Source organism: Macaca nemestrina, chromosome 2 (genome assembly GCF_043159975.1).
Source record: "Macaca nemestrina isolate mMacNem1 chromosome 2, mMacNem.hap1, whole genome shotgun sequence".
NCBI classification, from domain to species: Eukaryota; Metazoa; Chordata; class Mammalia; order Primates; family Cercopithecidae; genus Macaca; species Macaca nemestrina.
The window spans coordinates 115261065-115288022 of NC_092126.1; the positions used below are offsets into that span (position 1 = coordinate 115261065).

At 40.2% G+C, this 26958-nt stretch overlaps 1 protein-coding gene across 9 annotated transcripts in view; it reads left to right on the forward strand.

Moving 5' to 3' along the window:
* LOC105480516 (IQ motif containing F3) overlaps positions 1 to 26958 on the forward strand; it is a 71817-nt gene that overhangs the window by 5028 nt on the left and 39831 nt on the right. Inside the window, exon 1 of one of the 9 annotated variants that reach the window (XM_071091802.1) lies at positions 16831 to 16921. The exons of the other annotated variants lie outside the window; for them this stretch is intronic. The gene's annotated coding sequence lies outside the window, so the exon portion shown is untranslated. Of the gene's footprint in view, positions 1 to 16830; positions 16922 to 26958 lie in introns of those variants that run through there. 9 annotated transcript variants of the gene reach the window in all.

Genomic DNA, 26958 nt, shown 5'->3' on the forward strand with positions numbered 1-26958 from the left:
TCGCCATTAAGTATGATGCTCATTGTGGGTTTTTCACAGATGATCTTTAGCAGGTTGGAAAAGTTCCCTTCTATTCCTAATATATTTAGTCTTTTCATCATGAGAGAGTGTAGGATTTTGTCAAATTCTTTTTTTGCATCAATTGAGATAACTGTATGTTTTCCCCCCTTTAATCTGCTAATATGATGTATTACATTGATTTTTGTATGTTGAACCTCCTTTGCATTGCTGGGCTAAATCCCAGTAGGTTGTAGTGTATAATCCTTTTAATATGCTATTGGATTTGAGTTGCTAGTATTTTTTGAGGATTTTTGCATCTATATTCATTCATAAGGGATATCACTCTTTAGTTTCTTATAGTGTCTTTGTCTGGGTTTGGTAACAGGGTAATGCTGGCCTCTATAAATTAGTTAAGAAGTGCCCCCTATTCCTCTGTTTTTTGGAAGAATTTTAGAAGAATCGGTGTTGGTTTCCTTTAATGTTTGACAAAATCCACCAGTGAAGAAAATCGGTCCTGGATTTTTCTTTATTGGAAATTATTTGATTACTGATTCAATCTCTTTACTTGTTATAGAGCTATTCAGATTTTCTAATACTTCTTCAGTTGGTTTTGGTAGTTTGTGTGTTTCTAGGAATTTGTCCATTTCATCTAGGGTATCTAATTTGTTGATATACAATTGTTCATAGTGTTATTTTATAATCTTTTTTGTTTCTATAATGTTCCCACTTTCATTTCTAATGTTAATAATTTAAGCCTTCTGTCTCTTTGCTTGTTTAGCGTAGCTAAAGCTTTGCCAAATTTTGTTGATATTTTTAAAGAATCAACTTTTGGTTTTGTTGATCTATAGTTTTTTTAAAATTTTCTATTTAGTTTATCTCTGCTATAATCTTATTATTTCTCTCCTGTTGGTTTTGTGTTTAGTTTTCTCTTCTAGTTTCTCAAGGTAGAATGCTCTTCTTTTTCTAGTTTCTTGAGGTAGAAGGCTATGTTGTTAATTTGAGATCTTTCTCCTTTTTTAATGAATGTAGCCATTTGCAGCTATAAATTTCCTTCTTACACTGCTTTTTATGCATTCCGCAGGTTTTTGCACATTGTGCTTTTATTTTCATTCATATGAAAGTAAATTCTATTTTTTGTGATTTATTATTTGACCCATCAGTTGTTTAAAAGTGTGTTGCTGATTTCCTCAAATTGGTGAATTTTCCAGATTTCCTTCTATTGTTGATTTCTATGATCAGAAAATATATTTTTATGATTTCAATCATTTTCAATTTATTGAGACTTGTTTTGTGGCCTAACATGTGGTCTATCCTGGAGAATATTTTGTGTGTACTTAAAGAGAATGGGTATTCTGCTGTTGGATGAGTACTCTAAATAGGTTTGATAAGTCTAGTTGCTGTGTATTAATGTTCAAATATTCTATTTCCTTGCTTTTCTTTTATCTAGGTGATCATCTATCCATTATTGAAAGTGGGATGTTGAAGTCTCCAACTATTGTTGTTGAATTGTTTATTTCTCCCTTTATCTGGTTCAGTTTTTGCTTCTTATATTTTGGGGCTCTTGTTAGGTACATATATGTTTATAATTATTATGTATTAATGGATTGACTCACCATTATATAATGCTTTTGTCTATTGGAACAATTTTTTTGTCTTACACTCTATTTTGTCTAATATTAGTTATTGTTTAGTGTCCTTTCATTTCAGCCAGAGGGACTTCCTTTACCCATTCTTAAAGGGCAGGTGGTCTACTAGCAATGCATTATCTTAGTTTTTGCTCATCTGGGAATGTCATAATTTCCTTTTCAGTTTTTCTTTCTGCTTTTCAAACTAGGTAATCTCAATCAACCTATCTTCAATGCTTCTTCTGCCTGTTCATATATGCTATTGAACCCCTGTAATGAATGTTTCATTTCAGTTATTGTACTTTTCAACTTCAGCATCTCTATTTGGTTCCATTTCACAATTTCTACCTGTTTATTGATATTCTCTATTTACTAAGACATAGTTCTCATGTTTTCCTCTAGTTTTTGTACATGGTTTTCCTTAGCTCCCTGAGCATATTTAAAATAGTTGCTTTAAAGTCTTTATGTAGTAAGTCCAATGTCTGGGCTTCCTCATGGGTAATTTTTATTACTTCTTCCCCACCCCCCCGCTATGTGTAGACCATGCTTTCTTGTTTCTTGCCTTATAGATTTTTGTTGAAAACTTGGTGTTTTGAATGTTATAATGTAGCAACTCGGGAAATCAGATTATCCTCCTTCTCCAGAATGTGCTATTGCTGCTTGTTGTATGTGTTGCTGTTTGTTTACTAACTGTTCTAAACTAATTTTGTAAAGTCTACATTCTCAGTTTTATGTGGTTACTTATGTGTTTTTCTGTTAGCTTAGTGGTCAGCTTGTGACTCAACAGAGATTTACTTAGGTACCTGGAACCAAAAGGAAAAACGAAACAAAACAAAACAAAAAAAGGAAAAATACCTCCCAAACTCCAACTATTTGCAGAAGGGCCCTATGTAAGTTTGGAGGCACATCTGTAACTCTGTGCATACTTTATAACTCTGCATTAGCCTTCACTTTCTGTTTAGAGCCTGAAGATTAGCCAGAAGTGAGAGATTAAGGCTGACCCCATGATGCCTAGGCATTAATTAAGATGTTATGCATAGGGACAGAAACTGTTTGAATAATGGAGAGATTAAGAGTTACCAGAGAAATCTGGGTCAGGTACTTACTAAGGCATTTGATGAGCATAAATAGACAAGCAATATGAAGACACCCACTATGATGTGAAATCCCATGTGCAGCCATCCACCCTACTGTGTAGGGTCAAGCCAAGTGAACGGGTCATATATTTTACTCAGAGTCAGAGAGGAAATGTTATAAAACTGGGTAAGCTCACAGAATAACCTGTACTTGTTGGGTCATGGCCTTTAGATTTGTTTATACTTGGTCAGAATTATTTATATACATGCAATAGGTTGCTCCTTAGATGGCGCAGACTCCCTCCCATCTGCTCTGACCAGGAACTAATCTAATCTAGGGTGAGGTGATTATCTAATACCATCTAGGTTAGAGAGTCATGTGATAGTTGCACCTAGGGTGAGACTGCGCTATATCAGATTTATGTGTTGGGCCAGCATAGCTGACAAGTTTGTATTGACCTGAATGATCTGTTGCTGTGTTACAGTAGCAGTACTCATTACAGTTCCTGCTGGTGAATAGTCCTGCTCCTAAGAGTATGGGAATAAAAATAGCTCACCTTTGTCAGAATGAATGTGGTCTGACTGGGAACCAAAGGGTCTTGGCTACTTGAATATAAGGGAGGGTCCAAAGACATTAGGTAGTGATATGGCTTGACTATGTCTTCACCCAAATGTCAATTTGAATTGTATCTCCCAGAATTCCAACATGTTGTGGGAGGGACCCAGGGGGAGGTAATTGAATCATGGGGGCCAATCATTCCTGTGCTATTCTCATGATAGTGAATAAGTCTCAAGAGATCTGATGGGCTTATCAGGGGATAGCGAATAAGTCTCAAGAGATCTGATGGGTTTATCAGGGGTTTCTGGTTTTGCTTCTCTCTCATTTTTCTCTTGCTGCCACCATGTAAGAAGTGCCTTTCATATCCTGCTGTGATTGTGAGGCCTCCCCAGCCATGTGGAATTATAAGTCCAATTAAACCTCTTTTTCTTCCCAGTTTCATGTATGTCTTTATCAGCAGCATGAAAATGAACTAATATAGTAAATTGGTACCAGTAGAGTGGGGCATTACTGAAAAGATACCTGAAAATGTGCAAGTGACTTTGGAACTGGGTAACAGGCAGAGATTGGGACAGTTTGGAGGACTCAGAAGAAGACAGGAAAATGTGGGAAAGTTTGGGACCTCCTAGAGACTTGTTGAATGGCTTTGACAAAAATGCTGATAGTGATATGAACAATAAGGTCCAGGCTGAGGTGGTCTCAGATGGAGATGAGGAACTTGTTGGGAACTGGAGAAAAAGTGATTCTTGTTGCGTTTTAGTGAGACTGGCAGCATTTTGCCATTGCCCTAGAGATTTGTGGAATTTTTGAACTTGAGAGAGATGATTTAGGGTACCCGGCAGAGGCGATTTCTAAGCAGCAAAGCATTCAAAAGGTGACTTGGGTGCTGTTAAAAGCATTCTATTTTAAAAGGAAAACAGATCATCATAAAAGTTCAGAAAATTTGCAGCATGATGATGCAGTGGAAAAAAAAATTATTGAGAAGAAATTCAAGCTGGCTGCAGAAATTTGCATAAATAGCAAGGAGTCTAATGTTAACCCCCAAGACTATGGGGAAAATGTCTTCAGACCATGACAGAGAACTTCACAGCAACCCCTCCCATCACAGGCCTGGAGGTCCAGGAGGAAAAAGTGGTTTTGTGGGCTGGGCCCAGGGTCCCCATGCTGTGTGCAGCCTAGGGACTTGGTGCCCTGTGTCCCAGGCACTCCAGCCATGGCTGAAAGGGGACAATGTACAGCTCAGACTGTGGCTTCAGAGGGTGGAAGCCACAAACCTTGGCAGCTTCCACATGGTGTTGAGCCTGTGGGTGCACAGAAGTCAAGAACTGAGGTTTGGGACCCTCTGCCTAGATTTCAGAAGATGTATGGAAATGCCTGGATGCCAAGGCAAAAGTTTGCTGCAGGGGTGAGGCCCTCATGGAGAACCTCTGCTAGGGCAGTGCAGAAGGGAAATGTGGGGTTGGACCCCCAACACAGAGCCCCTACTGGGGCACTGCCTAGTGGAACTATGAGAAGAGGGACACTATCCTCTAGATCCCAGAAAGGTAGATCCCCTGGCAGCTTGCACTGTTTGCCTGGAAAAGCCACAGACACTCAAAACCAGCCTGTGAAAACAGCCAGGAGGGAGGCTGTACCCTGCAAAGCCACAGGGGCAGAGCTGCCCAAGACCGTGGCAACCCACCTCTCGCATCAGTGTGATCTGGATATGTGATCTGGACTCAAAGGAGATCATTTTGGAGCTTTAAAGTTTAACTGTCTTGCTGGATTTTGGACTTGCATGTGCCCTATAACCCCTTTGTTTTGGCCAATTTCTCCCATTTGGAACAGCTGTATTTACCCAATACCTGTACCTTCATTATATCTAGGAAGTAACTAGCTTGCTTTTGATTTTACAGGCTCATAGGTGGAAGGGACTTGCCTTGTCTCAGGTGAGACTTTGGACTGTGGACTTTTGGACTGATGCTGAAATGAGTTAAGACTTTGGGAGACTGTTGGGAAGGCATAATTGGTTTTGAAATGTGAGGACATGAGATCTGGAGAGTCCAAGGGTGGGATGATATGGTTTGGCTGTGTCCCTACCCAAATTTCAACTTGAATTGTATCTCCCAGAATTCCCACATGTTGTGGGAGGAACCCAGAGGGAGGTTATTGAATCATCAGGGCTGGTCTTTCTTGTGCTATTCTTGTGATAGTGAATAAGTCTCACAAGATCTAATGGGTTCATCAGGAGTTTCCGCTTTTCCTTCTCTCTCATTTTTCTCTTGCCACTACCATGTAAAAAGTGCCTTTCACCCCCATGAGTGTGAGGCCTCCCCAGCCATGTGGAACTGTAAGTCCAATTAAACCTCTTTTTGTTCCTAGTTTCGGGTATGCCTTTATCAGCAGTGTGAAAATGAACTAATACAAGTAGGTCACATTTGAAGTTATAGATTTGGGTCTGGGCCCTGTTGTTCCCCTTGCATAAAGGGAGGCAGAAGTGGGCTGTGGGAATCAGGAGTCATGTAATGAGTCCCAAGTTTCACAGGACCATGGTATACCCCTTGGATGAATTAGAGAACCTGAAAATGGGCTATGTTACCTCTAGGCCCCAAGAGGTGAAGTGACACTGAGCTCCCAAGTGTCTCCAAGTCATGTTAAATCTGGGGCAGATATGTAAACACAATCCCTGCCTGGGGTTCTGGAGGGGCAAATAACAACATGTATGCCTTGGATGCCGAGCAGTTGGGCTGTAATTTTGGGTTTTATGTTAGCAAGAGAGAGTGATATCTGTGATATCTGTAGTGTTGGTAATTGTGCCAAATCAGAGGGAATTATAGTAGCTCAGGGAACAGCTTTGGTGTGGTATATTAATAGGCCCAACAATTACATCTCCTGAGAAGCTTGGCTCTGATTTCAGCCCACTGTGTTAAAATATTGGGACTGTTAGGCTTGTAAGGGGAGGTGGTAGTAGAGGCATGGTCTGATCTCTGATGGTGTGGATGATCCTCCAATTGGGGAGATCTCAAAGGATGTGTCTAAGGTGTCAGGGGAGAAAGTGGTGAAGTTGTAGGTGGAGCAGCGGTGGTAGAAAAATAATTATCCCAACAGATGTCAAAATGTCTCCCATCCTGGAGGACCCAGAACTCAGTCCATCTCAATGTTGGAGGTGTGGCCAGACAGGGGATGGTTAGGTTAATTGGGACTCCAGTGAGGTGTGGGTAAGCACACATGACTTAGCCTGCCACAGTTGGTGACAGGAGTCAAGAGTGGTCTGGCCAGTGTCATGGGCCAATTGGTAGAATCACAGGCAATAATGTAAGCCAGGAGACTTCGTGACAGGGAATGCACTAGCTTGGTAAAATGCCCTTTCAAAGGTTCCTTCTCATCAGGGAACTTAGAAAGGCAACTTTTGAGTTCTGTAACCAAGTCCTAGATGGGGGTGCAGGGGTTGTCAGTCATCTGTTGGCTTAGCTTCCTGGACACTGTCATGGCCAAGGGTCCAGGTCAGGTAAATGTGGTGCTGTCCCCTGTTGTCTTGGGCTGAGGCACTGTCATATTCTGTGTAGCAAGGTCCCACATTGTCTTGGGCTGGGTGCTATCATTGGAGGCATTTCCATCTCCAAGACTAAGTTATCATCTCCTGACATTGATGATGTCTACCAATTTTAGCACCTCCTCTCCTCCAAGACAAGTATACTTCCCAGGTAGCAACTCAAAACAGGAAGATGGGGCATTGGGGGCCTACTGTGGTCCAATACATTTGGAAGGCTCTGAGCAGGCTATGTTTGCATTGTTGGGATGGACTACTGAAATCACAGGTTATAAGTAATCACCGAAGGTCCTTGAGGGTGCATTGTGCAAAGGCTTTGGTGGTGGTTTTTTCTGAAGGGGAGGATATTTCCATCCATAGATAGTACACATTGCATGCATGGCCTTTGGCCAAAGAGAACACAATATGTTGTGGAAATATCACCAAATCAGCTGGTATAGATGTAACCATTCTTTTCATTGAGAATTAATACTCCAAGGAATGGAAGTGCCACTATTTATTCATCCATTGCCTTACCCATGAGTATTCTTTTGTTCATTGTTTTTATTTGCCACTACCTATTGTGTGGCATAAATGTCTTTCCTGTGTGTCATCACACACATGAAATGCTATCACTCAGAGTTTCTCATAGGAAAGTGTGGCTTCTGGGCCAAAGGGTATGAAGGGTGTGGGTCTATTAAATTTTAACAGGTGATGCCAAACTGCCCCTTTAAAAAGTTATAATTCCACCAACCATAGTGTATGAGAACACCATGCATCTCTGACAACAGTAGGCATTATCACACTTACAGATTCTTTTTAGTCTAAAGTGTATAAAGTAATATCTCATAGTAACTTTATTTTACATTTCTGTTGCTACTGGGAGGATTGGGGATACTTTCATCTGTTCATTGATAATATTAGGTTGGTGCAAAAGTAATTGCGGTTTTTGCCATTACTTTTTTATGTTGAGACGGAGGCTCACTCCATTGCCCAGGCTAGAGGGTAGTGGTACAATCTCGTCTCACTGCAACCTCCGCCTCCCAGGTTCAAGCGATTCTCATGTCCCAGCCTCCTGAGTAGCTGGCATTACAGGCATCCGCCACCATGCCTGGCTAATTTTTGTATTTTTAGTAGAGACGGGGTTTCATGATGTTAGCCAGGCTGGTCTCGAACTCCTGACCTCAGGTGATCCGCCCACCTTGGCCTCCCAAAGTGCTAGGATTACAGGCATAAGCCACTGCGCCTGGCCTATTTTTGCCATTACTTTCAATGGCAAACCGCAATTACTTGTTCACCAATCTAATATATATTTGCCCTTCTATTTAGATTCTTTTGACCATTCTTCTATTGGATTGTAGTTTTGTCATCCGGGACAACTCTACAGGCATTCAAACTGTTTATCTGTCATTTGTTTTGCAATTCTCCTTTCTGCTTTATTTTTAACTTTTGCTTATGAAAATATCTTTTGCCAATAAAGCATTTCAGTCAAACATATCTCTTTTTTTCTTTTTCTTTTTTTTTTCTTTTTTTTTTTTTTCTTTTGAGATGGAGTCTTGCTCTGTGGCCCAGGCTGGAGTGCAGTGGCACAATCTCAGTTCACTGCAACCTCCACCTCCTGGGTTCAAGCAATTCTCCTACCTCAGCCTCCTTAGTAGCTGGGACTACAGGTGCCCACCACCACGCCTGGCTAATTTTTTGTATTTTTAGTAGAGAAGAGGTTTCACCATGTTAGCCAGGATGGTCTTGATCTCTTGACCTCATGATCCGCCCATCTTGGCCTCCCAAAGTGTTGGGATTACAGGTATGAGCCACCGCACCCGGCCAAACATATCTTTTTTCTTTCCTAGCTTTTGTGTTTCCTCTCTGGTCTAGAAAGTTCTCCCAAACCTACAGGTCATACAGTATTGTCTCAAACTTTGTGGAGAGGGAAATATTGATTACAGATAAAATCTAGTAAAAGGGAAGAAAGGAAAACATCAAGAAAGTTAATTAGGACATCCAGGAGAAACTATGCCCATCAGCTAGAGCCTTGAGGTGAAAGAGAGAAAACAGGCAGGGGGCAGGCAGCAGGTAGAAAGGTTTGTCTTCTGTTAACCTCAAGAGCGAGGGAGCCAAGGCCCAGATGAAGGTTGCACCTGGAGCTGCCCTCTCTCGCAAATTCCTCTCCCGGTTACTCTGGCACTAGTATCCCAACCTCCGTGGTCATAGAATTATAGTGAGAGACACTATGTGGAAATGAGGTAATGTCACAAGAGGAGGGCTCCTGTGTCTGCTGAGCTCTGCACCATGGGAGGCCTGCCAGGTGATGTGTGCTGGTGTCAGGAACGTGCAGACTAGTGGTCTCCAACCTTTTTGACACTAGAGACTGGTTTCATAGAAGACAATTTTTCCATGGACGGGGTTAGAGGGGGTGAAACTGAAACTATTCCACCTCAGAGCATCAGGCATAAGATTCTCATAAGGGCGTGCAACCTAGATCCCTATGCGCAGTTCACAATAGGGCTCGTGCTCCTGTGAGAATCGAATGCAGCTGATCTGACAACAGGCAGAGCTCAGGCTGTAATGCTCACCTGCTGCTCACCCTCTGCTGTTGAAAGAAATCAGGCACATTCCTCAGCCCTGGGCTCAACACAAACAGGCCCAGTACAAACACATCCCACCATATATCTCTCAACTTCCTGAGCCCAGTACAAACACATCCCACCATATATCTCTCAATTTCCTGAGCCCAGTACAAACACCACCTGGAAAATCCCCGATAAGGACACAGCCGTTTGTGGTTTTACTGAAAGCGCGGGAACCAATAGAAAAACTACTAAATGTATAACTTAAAATGTAAACCAATTGTAATGCTGTAACCAAAAGAATTCCCTTGTTCCTCTGTAACTTTACGTACCCTATTTACATCGGGCTATAAAAAGCAAGCACTCGCATTGTTCGGGGCCCTCTTGTATGCTGTGGAATGGAGGGACCAAGTTCGAACTTGCAGTAAAAGATCCTTGCCGCTTGGCTTTGACTCTGGACTCTGGTGGTCTTCTTTGGGGAACAAACGGTCTGGGCATTACACTGTGTGACCCCATTCCTTGCAGGCCATGGACTGCTACTGTCCCTGGCCTGGGGTTCGGGGACTCCTGGTGTAGACTATACCTCGGGTGTGGAAGGACTCGCTCCAGTCCACTAGCTGGCAGGTAACTCCTGGCTGTTGCTGGCCGGAGATCTCCTGCTGCTGCTACACATCCAAGTTGGACATCCCAGGAACTGGAAACAAGGGCTTTAAAAAGTGGGTGCCCTCTCCTTAGGGCCCTTGGAAGGGTCTGAGCTATCCTGGCCCAGATCTCATTGCCTGATCATCTTGTCAAGGGTGGGCCATCCAGAGTGTGCTGGAATCGGTTGACTGGGAATTGGGAGTCAGCCACCTCAGGGGTTGATTTTCCAGTTAGATTTTAGTCTACCAGAAATTAATGTGGACATGTGTTGAGAGATGAGGGGTCCAACTTTATTCTTCTAGATGGACCCACTATTTATTAAAGAAGCTGTGATTTTCCCATAAAATTGAAATACCATCTTTATCATTTATTACATTTTCATATTAGTTGGGGTCTATTTCTTTTTGTTTGTCCACTCTGTTCTGATCATCTGTATGTCTATTCCTGTTGTTTGGAGTACAGTTACTTTAGAGTGCTAAGTCTGGACTCCCTGTCTATTCTCTCTTTTTTTTTTTTTTTTTTTGAGATGGAGTCTCGCTCTGTCACCCAGGCTGGGGTGCAGTGGCACAACAGCTCACTGCGACCTCTGTCTCCTTGGTTCAAACGATTCTCCTGCCTCAGCCTCCTGAGTAGCTGGGATTACAGGTGTGTGCCACCATGCCCTGCTAATTTTTGTATGTTTTGTAGAGACGGGGTTTCACCATGTTGGCCAGGCTGGTCTCAAACTACTGACCTCAGATGATCTGCCCACCTCGGCCTCCCAAAGTGCTGGGATCACAGGCATGAGCTACGGCACTGAATCCCTGGCTGTTCTTTATTAATGATTTCTTGGTAACTGGATATTTATTTTAAGAGATATGCCTTTGTATCATTTTGTATAATTAAAAATCCATTGGTATTTTATTTGGGATTGTATTCATTATATATTTGCTATCATAATCTATTCTCTCTCTTAGAAAATACGTTAATAATCTTACCATCCAAGGATGTTTTTCAGATCCTGTTTTGTGTCTTTTAATTTGACCTACATATTACTTCATACAGATTCCATATTTAATTGATTCCCAAGTATTTAACAGTTGTGGGGATTTTTTGGCTATTATGGATGGATATTTTATCCAATTCATTTTTCATTTGGCTATTGTTAATACAGAGAAATACTATAGATTTTTGTGTATTTTTTATTAGGCCACATGCCAAATTCTCTATTAATTTCTCTATTTTGTCCTCATTAGATTCTCTTGGAATTTCTAGGTACCTTATTATTATTTTTTATTTTTATGGGTACATAGTAGGTGTATATCCTGGGTATATTATTATATCAGCATCAGAAAGAAGTAATTTTTATCTTCTTTTCAAAATGTATTCTAATGTTTCCATTTTGCCATCCTGTTGCATTTGGTGGAACCACGACAATATGTATAGTGATAGTAAAAGGCATTGTTGTCAGGTTCCTAATTTTAATGGAAATGGCTTTTTAATGGAAATGGTGCTCTGTCATCCAGGCTGGAGTGCAGTGGTGAGATCCTTGAGCTCCTGGCCTCAAGCACTCTTTCCTCCTAGGCCTTCCACAGCTCTGGGATTACAGGCGAGAGCTACTGTGACTGCCACCACCACCCCTCCCCCGCCATTGCTCCCCTACCCCACCACTGCACCTTTATTTTTAAACCATTCAGAATGCTCCTTGCCTTAAAAAAAAACAAAAAATCAACAAACTAGTTTTCAGTTTTTAGCAGTTTCTTTCTATTCTAGTTTTTCTCAGAGTTTTATTAAGATTGGCTGCTGAACTTTATAAGCAGCATTTTCAGCATATATTGAGTTGATCAGGGGGCTTTTTGTTTTCCCTTTAAATTGTTGATGTAAAGACATATGACTAATTCTTCCTGCTATTGAATATTCCTGGAATAACCCTTATTTACTCTTACTGTCTTATTCTTTGGACATATTGCTGGATTCTATTTGGTAATGTTCAAGTTTTTCACTTTGACATCTGTATTGATTACTGAGATTGGGTCATAGCAGAGGTCAGCAATTACTGCCCCTGGGCCAAATTCAGCCCACAACTCATTTTTGTACATCTCATGACCTGAGAATGGTTTCTGCATTTCTTAATGTTTGTGAAAAAAATTAAAAGAAGAGTAGTATTTTGTGACAATGGAAAATTATATCAAATACAAATTTTAGTGTTCATAAATAAAGATTTATTTGGAACACTACTGCACTCTTTCATTTACATATTGTTCGGAGTGCTTTTGTGAGTGGTAGAGTTGAATACTTGCAAAAGGGACTGCATAGCCCCCAAACCTAAAATATTTACTATTTGGCTCTTTACAGAAATGTTTGCCAACCTCTCTGATCTATCTTTTTGTTGGGGGAGGAGCTATCTTTATCAGATTTGGTATGAAGTGTAATCTGGCTTCGTAAAATGAATTGGAGAATTTCTTTTCTTTTTTCTATTATGTGGAATAGTTTAAATATCTTTGGAATGATCTTCTCTCTAAAGGTTAGATAAAGCTCAGCTATGAAACTATTTCTTCCAGGGCAATATTTAATATATAAAAATATAATCTTCCTTGGTAATTGGTCTATTCAAGTTTTCTATTTTTTTCTTGGATTGATTTTGGTAATTTAGATTTTGTTAGAAAACCATCCATTCCCTCAATATTTTCAAATTTGGTTTGCCATAAATTTGCATAGAGTGTTCTCCTTAATATAATTTTAATTTTACCACATCTGTAGTTGAGTCTCAGTTCTCATTTTCTGTCTTGTATATTTTTACCCTCTTTTTTTCTTTAATCTGGTTTATAAGCGAACTGGAGAGTTTATCTGTTTGTTTGTTTTTCAAATAGTTTTTGATATCTTTCCTTTAACTTTTTTCTTGGTTTTCCATTTAACTAATTCAAACTTTTATTATTTCCTAGACTTCATTTATGTTATTTTGTCTTTTTTCACTGTTAGGATGAGTTCCCACATTTTTGGGGTGTATTTTGGGGATCTATCTTCCATAATAAGGCATTTGAGGCTATTGGGGTCTATCCTCCATAATAAGACATCTGAGGCTGTGAAATTCCCTCTAAGCCCAGGCTTTATTAGGAAGTGGTCTATTTTTTCATTGTTTTATGGGTAGTTTGCAATTTTATCTTGATTTCACCTTCCATTAAGAATTTTTCTTAATTTCCAATGAGGTAAGATTTTTATTAATTTTTAAATTATTTGTTTCTGATTTTATTGGATATGATCACTGAAAATATGTATACAATTTCTTTTTTTTTGTTTTGTTTTTAAGCTTCCTTCAGTGGCCAAGTACATGGCAGTTCTTTGTTAATATTCTGTGGACATATAAAATAAATGATAATTCTCTGTTTGAAAGATATAAAGTTCTGTATGTATCTGCTGATGACTGCTTGATGATTACTGTTTATTCAATTCCCCTGTCCCTGCTTTTTGGCTACTGATGTTGAAATTTCTTACAATAATAATCACATTCTCCTTGCATTTCATAGTTTTAATAATTTGTTAGTTGATTCTTTGGGGTTTTTAAAGTAGGTGACCATATTGTAATGCCCAGACTGTTTGTTCCCCAAAGAAGACCACCAGAGTCCAGAGTCAAAGCCAAGCGGCAAGGATCTTTTACTGCAAGTTCGAACTTGGTCCCTCCATTCCACAGCATACAAGAGGGCCCCGAACAATGCGAGTGCTTGCTTTTTATAGCCCGATGTAAGTAGGATACGTAAAGTTACAGAGGAACAAGGGAATTCTTTTGGTTACAGCATTACAATTGGTTTACATTTTAAGTTATACATTTAGTAGTTTTTCTATTGGTTCCCGCGCTTTCAGTAAAACCTCAAACAGCTGTGTCCTTATCGGGGATTTTCCAGGTGGTGTTTGTACTGGGCTCAGGAAATTGAGAGATATATGGTGGGATGTGTTTGTACTGGGCTCAGGAAGTTGAGAGATATATGGTGTTTGTACTGGGCTCAGGAAATTGAGAGATATATGGTGGGATGTGTTTGTACTGGGCCTGTTTGTGTTGAGCCCAGGGCTGAGGAATGTGCCTGATTTCTTTCAATATCAGTTGAAACAACTTTGTTGGTTTTTTCCCCCAACATGATACCTCCTTCTTTTCTTTCTTTCTTTCCTTCCTTCCTTCCTTCCTTCCTTCCTTCCTTCCGCTGTTGCACAAAGACTCGAGAACAGCGTTGAAAAGCATTGTGGGGAGTGGCACCACGTTTCCCTCTGACTTTAATGGGGATATTTCTTATACTTTCCCACCAGTGAGGATATTTGCAGGAGTTTCATTTTATCTAGACTTAGCAAATTAAGTACATTTCCTTCCATTCTTGTGTGCTAATTGTTTTTTTAAATCAAGATGTTTATTAAATGCTTTTCTTTTTAATAACAGCATGTAACCTCCCAGTAGGTTCTCTTTGCCTGCTGTCTAGACAGAGCTAGTATCAAGACAGGGGAATTGCAATGGAGAAAGAGTTTAATTCACACGGAGCTGGCTGTATGGGAGACCTGATTTTATTATTACTTAAATCAGTCTCCCTGAAAGCTTGGGGATAGGGGGTTTTAAGCATAATTTGGCGGGTAGGGGATCAGAAAGTGGGGAGTGCTGATTGGTCAGGTTGTAGATGAAATCATAGGGAGTCAAAGCTGTTCTCTTGTGCTGAGTCAGTTCCTGGGTGGGGAGGCCGCAGGACTAAATGAACCAGTTTACTAGTTTGGGTGGTGTCAGCTGATCCATCATGTACGCTGAAAATATCTCAAGCACTGATCTTAGGTTTTACAATAGTGATGTTATACCCAGGCGCAATTTGGGGAGGTTCATAATCTTGTAGCCTCTAGCCGCATGACTCCTAAACCATAATTTCTAATCTTGTGGCTAATTTGTTAGTCCTGCAAAGGCAGTCTAGCCCCCAGGCAGGAAGGAGGTTTGTTTTGTGAAAGGGCTATTACCATCTCTGTTTCAAAGCTGGACTACAAACTAAATTCCTCCCAAAGTTAGTTCAGCCTATGCCCAGGAATGAACAAGAACAGCTTGGAAGTTCGAAGCAAGATGGAGTTAGGTCAGATCTCTTTCACTGTCAGAATTCTCTGAGTTATAATTTTTGCAAAGGCAGCTTCAAGCAGGAAGGATTTCACGGTTTTCCTCTTTGATCTGTTAATATGGTAAATTACATCAATATATTTTTCCCACAGAAACCTCCTCAGAGTGGTGGACTTTAGCCAGATTTTAGGCTACCTGACACCTTCAGGGAAGTTTAAACTTTCCCTCTGAAGTTTTGATAATTGAATCTGCTGAAATAGACTGACAATAGACAGACAGGAGAAAAGACATCAAGTGTATTAGCATGCAAGCACATGGGAATCATACAAGCATGAGACTCAAAGAAAAGTCAGATAATTGAAGTTTAAATACCCTCTTCATATGGGAGAGATAAGTGGAGGATGTAGACAATTATAGAGGAAGAGTAAATGATTTTTAAGAAGGATGAATGAGCCTGAAGCACAAACAATAGCTGAAGGCAAAGTTCTTCTAGGCTCTGATAGGGGTAGTGATAAGTTCTAGGAAGGTGCAGGGTGGAAGTGCATTGCAAACAAAGGTTGTGGGGTTTTTTTCGGTTTTTTTGTTTTTATTTTTTGAGACACAATCTCGCTCTGTCGCCCAGGCTGGAGTGCAGTGGTGCTATCTCAGCTCACTGCAACCTCCGCCTCCCAGGTTCAAGCGATTCTCCTGCCTCAGCTTCCTGAGTAGCTGGGATTACAGGCACGTGCCACCACGCCTGGCTAATTTTTGTGTTTTTTAGTAGAGATGGGGTTTCACCATGTTGGTCAGTCTGATCTTGAACTCCTGACCTTGTGGTCTTCCTGCCTTGGCCTCCCAAAGTGCTGGGATTACAGGAAGTGAGCCACCGTGCCCGGCCAAATTTGTCTTATTATGCAGATAAAGTCTCTTGGTGACAGCCCTCAGAACAGATGAAAAGTCTGCTCATGCAGATGATCTTTAATTTCTTCTTCAGTGAGTAACTATCCCTTTTTAATTTGATTTCAAACAGTGGATTGAAGGCAATTGTGTTTCTTTTTTTTTTTTTTTTTTTTCCATTTTTTTTTTTTATTATACTTTAAGTTCTAGGGTACATGTGCATAACGTGCAGGTTTGTTACATATGTATACTTGTGCCATGTTGGTGTGCTGCACCCATCAACTCGTCAGCACCCATCAACTCGTCATTTACATCAGGTATAACTCCCAATGCAATCCCTCCCCCTTCCCCCCTCCCCGTGATAGGCCCCGGTGTGTGATGTTCCCCTTCCCGAGTCCAAGTGATCTCATTGTTCAGTTCCCACCTATGAGTGAGAACATGCGGTGTCTGGTTTTCTGTTCTTGCAATAGTTTGCTGAGAATTTGTGTTTCTTTAAAAGAACTTCCCTCAGTCAGATAAAGGAACTTCAGAGAGAGTCCCTTCCTGCGCTTGGAGGGGAGAAACAAGGGAAGATCAGAGATCTTGATTCTGAGGCAGCTTGGGAGGCCTTTCATTCAAGGTGCTTAGTATGCCAAAGAGTTATACTTTGGGGGTGTTGTTTTCTGAGCCCAAACACACCTGATTCCCTTCCGCATGTCTGGGGACTGTCCTTCTTATCTATCTGGGTGGGAAACAGTCTGCCTCTAATTATAGAGCTGAAAATGCCAGTTTCTCACTTTCCCAGCTCCCCTGGCTGCTGGGACAGACATGTGACCAGGTTTGGCCAATCAAATTTGTGTGCTGAGAATTTTCAGTCTGCAGCTTGGGATGCAGAGAATGAGGATAGCACCCCCTGTGTTGGTGCTGGACTCCTCAGCAGGCTGGTTCTGTGGTATGATGCTTTCTGTGGTTCTGGGTGCATAACTTCTCTTTGATCTGCCTGTTTCTGAGCCTGGTCCCTGGGCTTTCTGACAATTTGGTGAGCTACTAAATATTGTTTCAATACACTTCTATTTTGCTTAAATAAATATGAATCTGTTTATGTTTGTAGTTAAGATCAATGACTAATATATTTGCATTTGTGGAATAAATCCTACTCATTCAAGCATTATTTGATATCACCATTGGATTCAGTTTGTTGATATTTATACCTGTGTTCATAAATCAGATTGGCTGATAGTTTTCTCTTCTTGCACTGTTCTAATCTTATTTTAGTATTAAGAGGGTGCCAACTTTTGGGAATTTTTTGTTAGAAAAATTCCTACAGCAGAATTGCTGGATCAAGGGGTCTGCGCATTTTCAGTTTTGATGACCGTTGTCAAATTGCTATCCAAAGAAATTTTGCCAGTTTACATTTTGACCAGCAACATATAATACTGCCTGTTTCTCTCTATCCTTGCCAACACAAAGGACCTGTTATCAATCTGTTTCTTTATTTTTTTTTATGGGTATGTTGAGCATGCTTGCATATGTTCAGAGTCTTTCTTTCTCCAGCTGTTTTGTTTTCAACAGTTGATGTTTTCAACATCAACTGTCTGTTGATGTTTTTTGACTAGGTGGTTAGTTTTTCTTCTTATGTTTTTTGTTGGGGAGGGAGGAGGCATGAGAGAGTCAGGGTTTAACCTTTTGTCCTACAGTGACCTGTTGGTCGGAAGTTTAAACTCAGTTCCTGGGTGCTGGTTGTAATGGCTGTCGAAACTGGAAAAGACCCTCACAAAGACCTGCAATGCAGAGGGAAGATGGCGTGATTGGTTCTGCCTTCCAACTCAAGACATTCACTGTCCAGTTGCATCCACCAATTAAGCAAAGGTTTTTATTGAAGTCAGGTGAAAAAAATTTCATATTCCCTAATGATAATCAGTTGTTCTATAAATCAGTCAGAAGTTGTTGCATTTTTACATTTTTAACAAATGAGTCCAAAACCAACACAGTGATTTTGTAAGTAATAAGTAGGTGAGGAAATTCTATCTCCAAAGTTTTAAGTGTTTGGCTGAGAGAGTTGTTATGAGTGAGCCACATTCCTTTTGGCAACAGAATCACATAAAGAAGGAAACATTTCAAAACATCTGTTTTCTAAAAGCATTTCCACGGCATCTTAATTTGACTGATGAGGAGCTCCCTCTAGGGGAGAGAAAAATACCAGTACCAGGGTTTCTTGTGCGTTTCGCCTAGGGGTTTTTGTGGAAATCTTTTTAATCCCCTTGCCTATGCTGGTAAGGCTTAGCATTGTTATAACTAAACAACGCAATCCATAAATGCTTTGTCAGTGCAGCACAGTCACAAATGATCATCTCTCCCAACGCATGGAAAGCACATATATTGGCCTGTCTCTTTTATCAGAATGTGACCTTTATGTGGGGAGGGCTTTGCCTGTTTTATTCTTTTCTTTAATAAATACCAATAACAGTACCTGACACATAGCAAGGTTCAATAATTTTTGAATCAATGAACAAATCTTTGAACAAAAGTTTTGAGCTTAGTGTAGCTTGAAATCCATGACTAGGCTCTGTGGCCAAGGGCAGGCATTTGTCTGTGACCTAAGGCTGAGTAGTCTGTGCTGAGGGTGTGGGTGAGGTTTATTTAACTGGCTTAGGCCAAATGTATTCACTCAGTGCTTATGTATCGAGCACCCACTGTGTGCTAGACAGTGTTATAGGGGTGGGGCTCCCAACAGTGAAAAGGGCAGGCAAGATTCCTGAACTTAAGAAGCAGTGATACAGAGAATGTTGAGATGATAATACTTACTATGGGGAAAAAATCAAACAGGGAAGGGAGATAGAGTATTCTGGCATGGAGAGGAGGTCTTGATTTTATCTGTGGTGAGAGAAGGCTTCACTGAGAGGTGAAGGAGAGAGAGAAAAGGTTGAGCAGCCATCTGGGAGACAGTCATCAAGGCACCAAAGCAGGAACGTGCCCAGCATGTTTGAAGAATGCGGAGGAGGCTGGTACAGCAGAGCAGAGTAAGGGAGAGGGAGAGGGATAGGGACTGGAGTCAGAAAGATGTGGCCTACGGGTGTGAAATTCCTAGAGAGAATGTTTGAAGATTTTCCAGCAGTGAGGAAGGTCCTTGTGAGTCAAGGGCAAAAGCAGGCCTAGGCCTTTCCTGCATCCTTCCCTGCTTCTAAAGGTGATTTTCAGGTTTTCTCTGAGACCATTTTCTTGGAAAGAGTCAGATCATCAATATGAGGTAACAATGCCTAAGGTGGTTCTGCTGCAGCCCACCTCTCATGAGGTGGGAGATGTTGTAGGATAGAGGGGAGAACATACTGAATTGGATTCTGGCTGAACTAAGCTGAACGAGAGAGCACTTTAGACCCTGGATGTCAGAGGTGGAGGAAGGGACCATTGATCTCTCCCAGCTCCTGTCTGTAGGGCATCGTGCCCCACTTAACTGCAACCACCACTCTCATTAAAGAATCTTAATCTAAAAACTCTTGAAACCTCCTAACAGCCAGAAAGAAACAGCCTCCACTGGAGATGACAAAACAAGATTAACCTTTTTGGACACTGATATGATTCCCTTTAGCCTCATTTTGTTATTGTTAGATTCTTTTGTATTTTTTTTTAAGTCTATGAATTGTTCTAAACTTTGTAGTGTAAGTGGTGATGGGCGATGGTGCTGTCCTGGGCTTCCTGCTGGCCAGTTGAGTTGGGGGTGTGTGCCAACACCTCTTGCTGCATCTGGATTCGTGACATATTTAGCTAGCCTGGCTCCAGATGGAAAGCCTGGCTGCAGTCAGTACTCTAAGTCGGCCTGATCACCGTATTAAGAGTCATTGTTCAAGCGAAGAGAGCTTGGGCAGGGAAAGTCCCTTTTTTAAAACCATCAGATCTCATGAGACTCCTTCACTATCACAAGAACAGCATGGGAAAGACCTGCCCCCATGATTCAATTACCTCCCACCAGATCCCTCCCACAGCACATGGGAATTCAAGATGAGATTTGGATGGGGATGCATCCAAACCTTATCCTGAAATATACTACAATCTTGCTTGTCTTTAAAAACAACCATTCCTGTCACATAGAACCTTGAGAGCCCCCTCTTATTATTTTGTATCATTTTCTCATTTTCTGGGGGTATAATAAGTGATTTAAGAAAAAAGTGGTTCAGGATTCATACATTATTAAATATCATATTATAAAGATGCTAATAGATCCATTAATATTATTCATACAATATAAAGACAAATTTTTACTTTTCCCATTTAACAAGTGATGCATACTGTTTCATTGACTTTAAATTAATTATGTAATAAAAGCATGAATTGTTAACAAATAAATTCAAAAATGACACACAAAAAAAAGAGTCATTGTTATGGTCACACACCTTGTTGTCTGTGACAAACAAAATGCACTTATTCAAGCCCTAATCTGTATAATGAATTGGGGTATTTGATGGGGTGACCTAGGCTCCTGAGAATTCTTAGTAGGATACATGAACGTCAAAGGATGGAGTTGTAGGGGAATGACTTTGCCATGGCAACCTTGCATATATCTACACCCCCTGCAAAGGCGAAGGCTTGAACCACAGTTAATCTGAGTCTTGGCAGAACACTTCTTGATCCCCTCTGGAACAGAAGACGATGGGAGGCTTGTAAGGCATGCTCTGAGGCCCTTGTCTCCTTTGGGAGGCTGTCATGAGACAGTTTTCTATCTCCTCCCTAGTCCTGATGAGGTGTGGGGCTTTCTGCCTCGTGCCCCTCAGAATAGAGCTACAGAATATAAAACTACATAGCCGCAGTCTAGAATTGGCTCAACAGCCACAGGGTATTCCACGACTTGCCTTGTAGTCATCGATCCCCTTTTGTGTTGTTCCTTTTGCTATGTGAGAAAAGAACCACAGAGAGCTGGCACTTTTGACTAATCTTCCTTTCTCTGTCTATGTGAGTAACAAACAATCAGTCTGAAGTGGCTCGATTGGATCGGTTAGACCTGGGCCTTGGTTTTCTCTTGTGTGCCTTGTGTGTGCTTGACAGAAAGGCCACATCCTGGGGGTCAGTTATCTGTCACAGTTACTGTGAAGCCTCTGAACTGGGAGAGCTGTAAGTTGTAATGCTGACTGGCATGATAGAAAAGACCAGTGGAAAAATGAGGCAGTGGTTCCCTGTGGCAAGGGGAACTGCACACACTTGGACCTCGTTCCTGGTGGATGTTTGCACCCCTCCTTGCCCCTTGTGGGTGGAAGTAGGGTTAGGGAGGAATCAGAATCTGCATTCTGAGTAGTTGCTGGGACTCCTGAGGAGAGTGAAGCTGATTTCCTGACCTGTATCTTCTACAGGGCTAAGGAAACTTAGTGCTAAAGTCTGTCGTGTCTTGAATTTGAAGTCTAGCCTACCCTCCCAGTGGTGGGACAGACCTGAATCTTCAGACTAAGGATGAACATAAGTCCAAATAGATCAGTAATCACAATAAGTTCAATGAGTTAAACTTGATAATTAAAAAGCAGTTTGATAGATTACATTTAATAGATCTATATAATGTTCATAAGGTATATATCTAAAACAAAGTAACACAGAAAGTTTGAAAACAAAAGGATAGAAAAAAGATATATCAGGCAAATTTCCAACCAAAGAAAACTATCACAACAAAATATAATTTAAACCTTAAAAGGAATGAAGGAATCAGCAAACTATGGCCTGCAGGCCAGCTGAACCCACCAGCTGTTTTTAGAAATAACGTCTTATTGGAACACATCACTCCCCTTTGTTTACATATAGTCTGTGGTTGCTTTTGAGCTACAATGACAGGATTGAGTAGTTGTGACAGACACTGAATGGTTGTCAAAGCCTAAACTATTTATTACCTGGCTCTTTATAGAAAAGCTTTGCCAACTCTAGTTATAAACCAATGAAAGGAACACTACTCTAAGATGCTATAATACTTGGGAATTTGTATGTATGCAACAAAACTTCAAAATATAAAAATAAAAAGGCTGATAGAATTACAAAGAAGATAATTCTACATTTATACCTATTTCAGACACTCATGGATCAAGGAGACAGAAAAATGATAATAGGATATTTGAAAAATCCAGTCCATACACATACACACAGGTTTGAATTGTGGTAAATGGAGATGATTGGACAGAGAGTGGCAGAGCTGAGGATCATATGCATAGATGCATGAGGGATCATAGTGGTCATGACCAGCCAAAATTATGAAGCCATCAATGTTACAAGGCAGAGAAAGCAAAGACAATAGAAATCACGAAAAAATGGTAGTAACGAGAACAATTAGAGCATAAAAAAGTTAGCCAAACTGGAGAGACCAGCCCAGAGTGAATGTCACTAAAGTTCTGAGGAGTCCCAGAGCTACCTTGCATTCCATTCAAGTCTTTCAGATGCTCCTTTTTATGACTTGTTTGTTTGTTTGTTTGAGACGGAGTATCAGAGTATCGGAGTATCACTCTGTCATCCAGGCTGAAGTGCAGTGGGCGCAGCAATCTCGCAATCTCAGCTCACTGCAGCCTCTGCCTCCTGGTTCAAGCAATTATCCTGCCTTAGCCTCCTGAGTAGCTGGGATTACAGGTGCGTGCCACCATGCCCGGCTAATTTTTGTATTTTTAGTTTCACCATGTTGGCCAGGCTGTTCTCAAACTCCTGACCTCAAATGATCCACCTGCCCTGGCCTCCCAAAGTGCTGGGATTACAGGTGCGAGCCACTGCGCCTGGCCCGTTTTATGACTTTTTAAACCTGCATCTCCAGAACACCCTCTTTGTTGTATTGATCTTGTATTGGCCGTCCATCATGTGAGCTAGCCCAAGAAAAGTCATCCTTCTTGTAATAAAGGGAAATAAAGTAAAATCTCCTTTTGAATGTCTTGCCACAGCTATGACACAGTGCCATGGTGGACACATAGATGGGTGGGTGAAGTCCAGGAGAACCTGGTCTGCCAGGAAGTCCTAGTGAGACTTGTCCCTCCATCTGATGCTAACTGTCACAGCTAATCTTGAGATTTCTGGCTTCCTCTGGAAGGAAATAGACGCATCAGCTCTGAGATGTTAAAACAAGCATGTGAATACCTGGGTTTCCTATATTGTCTCATGTGCAGTAAGAAGCAAGGGTTTGGGAATCAGTACTATATGAATGCCGTAAACTTTGTTACAATCCCCACGTTTTTTTTGTTCCCCTGTATGAAACCTTGAAAACAAAGAGGAATAGTGTGCTTCCCTGGGAAGCATTGAGGAAAGCTGAAGAGCTGGGCAGCATCTAGATTTGATGTGAGAGAAATCCTCAAGTACCCACAAAAGCACAGAAAAGAAAACAGACCAAGGACAAAGGATCAGGGCCAAGGGAAGAATGTCCAGGGCCAGTTAGGGCCTGAGAAGAGGGTACAGAGAGGGCCCTCAAGGGGCAATGTGGCCTTGGTCCTTTCTTTCTTTTTATTTGTTTCTTTTCTTTTTTTCTTTCTTTCTTTTTTTTTTTTTTTTTGACATGGTCTCACTCTGTCGCCCAGGCTGGAGTGCAGTGGCGCAATCTTGGTTCACCGCAACCTCTGCCTCCTAGGCTCAAGGAATCCTCCCACCTCAGTCAGCCTCCTGAGTAGCTGGGACTACAGGTGTGTGCCACTATGCCCTGGCTAATTTTTAAATTTTTTATAGAGATGAGATCTTGCCATGTTGCCCAGGCTGGTCTTGAATACCTGGGCTCAAAGGATCCACCTGCCTTGGCCTCCCAAAGTGCTGGGATTATAAGCATGAGCTACCAAGCCCAGACTTTCTGTTTTCATAAAAGACTATATCAGGAAAGAACTGTGCCCAGACCACACAGGAGGAGAACTTGGTGAGTGATGGGATTCAGGTTTCACGTATTTTTACTTATGCCCCTATCCTATTTTTGACAGGAGGGAAACAGACAAGTGTTACATTCTTGTCCATGGAGCCTCTCCCTGAGGAAGACTCAGTTACATGGCCAGCATCCTAATCCCTGGGCTGTAGTTACTTTCCATTTCATAATTTTTCATCACCTTTACCCATGCCTGGTGACTGAACCACCTAGAAACAAGCTTTGGGCATTTGCCATTGTATAGGAAACATAACTATATCCACCCAGTTGGCAGAAGTATCCCATGACTATCCCAGGATGAGAGGGACCCTGGAAATTCATAGACTCTGAGACTGATTAGGAAGCTAGGGTTGTGGATGTCATTGTTATAAGCCAAAAGGAGAAAGATTCATATCTTATGCAAATCTATCTCTTTCTCTATAAAATCAACTCTACAAAAATGCATAGGCAACTATAATTGAGACCCAGAAAGTTGAAGAAATATTTTAAGGGAAGCAGAAGGTAAGTAGGTGTTCCATATAAAAAAGAGAAACCCAGATTATTACTATCAGAAACTTAAGTGTCCTGAGGATGCTGAACTGTGCCTCCTGTGTGGATCCAGAACCCAAAAATAAAAAGGATCACCCTGATCAGTAAACATTGGCATCTCGTTCCTCATCTTCCTGGGTAGTGGTAGAGGGAGTGGGAGGGGTGGTGAGAAGGCAGGTGGAAAGCCAAGGAGCTGAAATTTTGGGCAGAATTTTTGGTAGTTTCTGTATAAGGAGGCTCTGAAGTTGGAGACCAGGCCTGCTAAGGATGGGGGTACACTAGTAAATTCCCAATATTTAGCAGTGGAAGCCAACAGGGCTATACCATACGAGAAGAAAGGTGGATTTAAAATATGCCCCCATTTCCCATGGTGGAAGCCCTGTTTCACATCTTAATCTCTGAAACTGGGTTAAAGTGATCCAGGATTGTTAATGCTCCAGTCACCTACCAGAAGCAAATGTAAATCGCCTCTGAAGGAAGGCAGCATAATCTCAGACCTCAACTTGTTTTGAAAATGTTTTTTATACAACCACCCAGCACTCCATAAAAAAAAACCCAAACTTAAAAACAAAACAGAAAAACCCCACCCAAAACATGAGAAATAATTGACAACAAAAACAGACTCACAGAGGAACCAGGTCATGAAGTTATACACATTTTAAAGTTTGTAAGCACTCTATGCCTTAATGTGTTAAAGAAAATAGAAGGCAAAATGAGAATTCAGCAGGAAATTGCAATCTTTCAGAAAGTATCATATGGGAATTTTAGAACAGAAAAACACAATAACTCAACTAAAAATTCAGTGGGTAAGTTTCAGCAGATTAGACAAAGAGAGAATTATTGAACTGGAAGATAGGTTAGGAGAAAATATATAGAATGATTAGACTAATAGCTGACTTTTTAACAGAAGCAATGAAAGCAAGAAGACAGTGAAATTACATTGTTAAAGTACTGAAAGCAATAAATAATAACTACTGACCTACCTGTTGAAACCATTCTTTAATAATTAGGGTGAAATACAGAACTTTTAACAAAAGTTGAGAAAATTAATCACACTTAAAGAAATATGAAAGAGTATTCTTCAGGTGCAAAGAAAATAAGCCTAAATGGCAGACAGATTCAGAATCAATGAAAATAGTAAATATTTGGAAAAATTTAAATGAATATGCTACATTAAGCAATAATTATATAATTTGGGGAAACAAATTAAATAAAATAAAAATATTCTGAGCTCCTTGAATGTCTGAGAAGAGGTAAGGTAAAAGTACTACATTTATATTAGACTTTGATAAGTTGAGGATGCATATTGTATTACAAGGTTGTTTTGTTAACTATGGTAGCCCCTAGCCACATGTGGCTATTGGCACTTAGAAATGTGATCAGTCCTACTTCAGATATACTATAAATATAAAATATACACCAGATTTCAAAGACTTAGGGCAAGAAAAGAAAAAAAGGAGAATAAAAGAAAGGAAAATGATGCCATTATTAATGTTATATTGATTACATGTTGAAATGATAATATTTTGATATCTTAAATTAATTGTGTTATTAAAATTAAGTTCACCTTTTTTCTTTCCTTTATTTACTTGGCTATTAGAAAATTTAAAATTACATATATGGCTCACAGATTATATTATTATTTTTGCAGCATGCATTATATTTCTATTGGACAGTGCTAGTCTAAGGTAATCACTAAGTAAATAGTAAAAAAAAAAAAAAAGTGTTTATCTCCCAAGTTAATGAAGTTGAGGGTAGTGGGGGAAGTGGAATAATTTAAAAAATCAAGTCAAAAGAAGGAAAGAAAGGACAGAGAGAGAGAAAGAGAAAACATATATAACAGATGAAGCGAATAAGTAAGACAGTAGATTGAAACATACACCAATAATTACATTAAACGTAAAAGGACAAAGGGCTTTAATTGGAAGATAAAGATTGTCAGACTGGATTTTAAACAAAAGAGCATGCTGCTTATAAGAGGCATCTCTAAAATACAAAGATTTTAGAAAGATTGAAAGTAAAAAGATGGAAAATTATAAACCAGACAAATACACTAACCAAAGAAACTTGGTCTAATTAATCATATCATACAAAGCATATTTTAATGCAAAAAGCATCTAGAAATAAAGATGATCACTTTATAGTGATAAATATTCACCCACAGGTTGATATACTAATTATAAATCTGTGTGCACCTAATAATATAGGTATAAAATATATAAATCAAGAATTGACAGAATCACAATGAGGAATATGCACACTTACAATGTAGTGGGCCTTTCTAACATACTTCCTTCAGTGTCTGATAGAATAAGAAGAAAAGCAATTAGTAAGTAAGCATATGGAATATTTAAACAACACAATTAACAGGATTGACTTGATCAGCATATATAGAATACCACACCCAACTGCTATGGTTGAATCATTATTTTCAAGTACATATTGAATGTTTACCAAAATTGACCATATGCTGAGCCTTAAAGAAAGCCTCAACAAGTTTTAATGAATATAAGTCATAGAGATTATGTTCTATGAGCACAATTGAATTAAGCCAGAAATCAATAACAATAAAAACAACTAGAAAATTTCCAAATCTTTAGAAATTAAGCAACATCCTTCTTTACAACTCAGAAGCCAAAGAAGACATCAAAATAGTAATTAGAAGATACTTTAAACTGAAGATATTTCAAACTGAATGATAA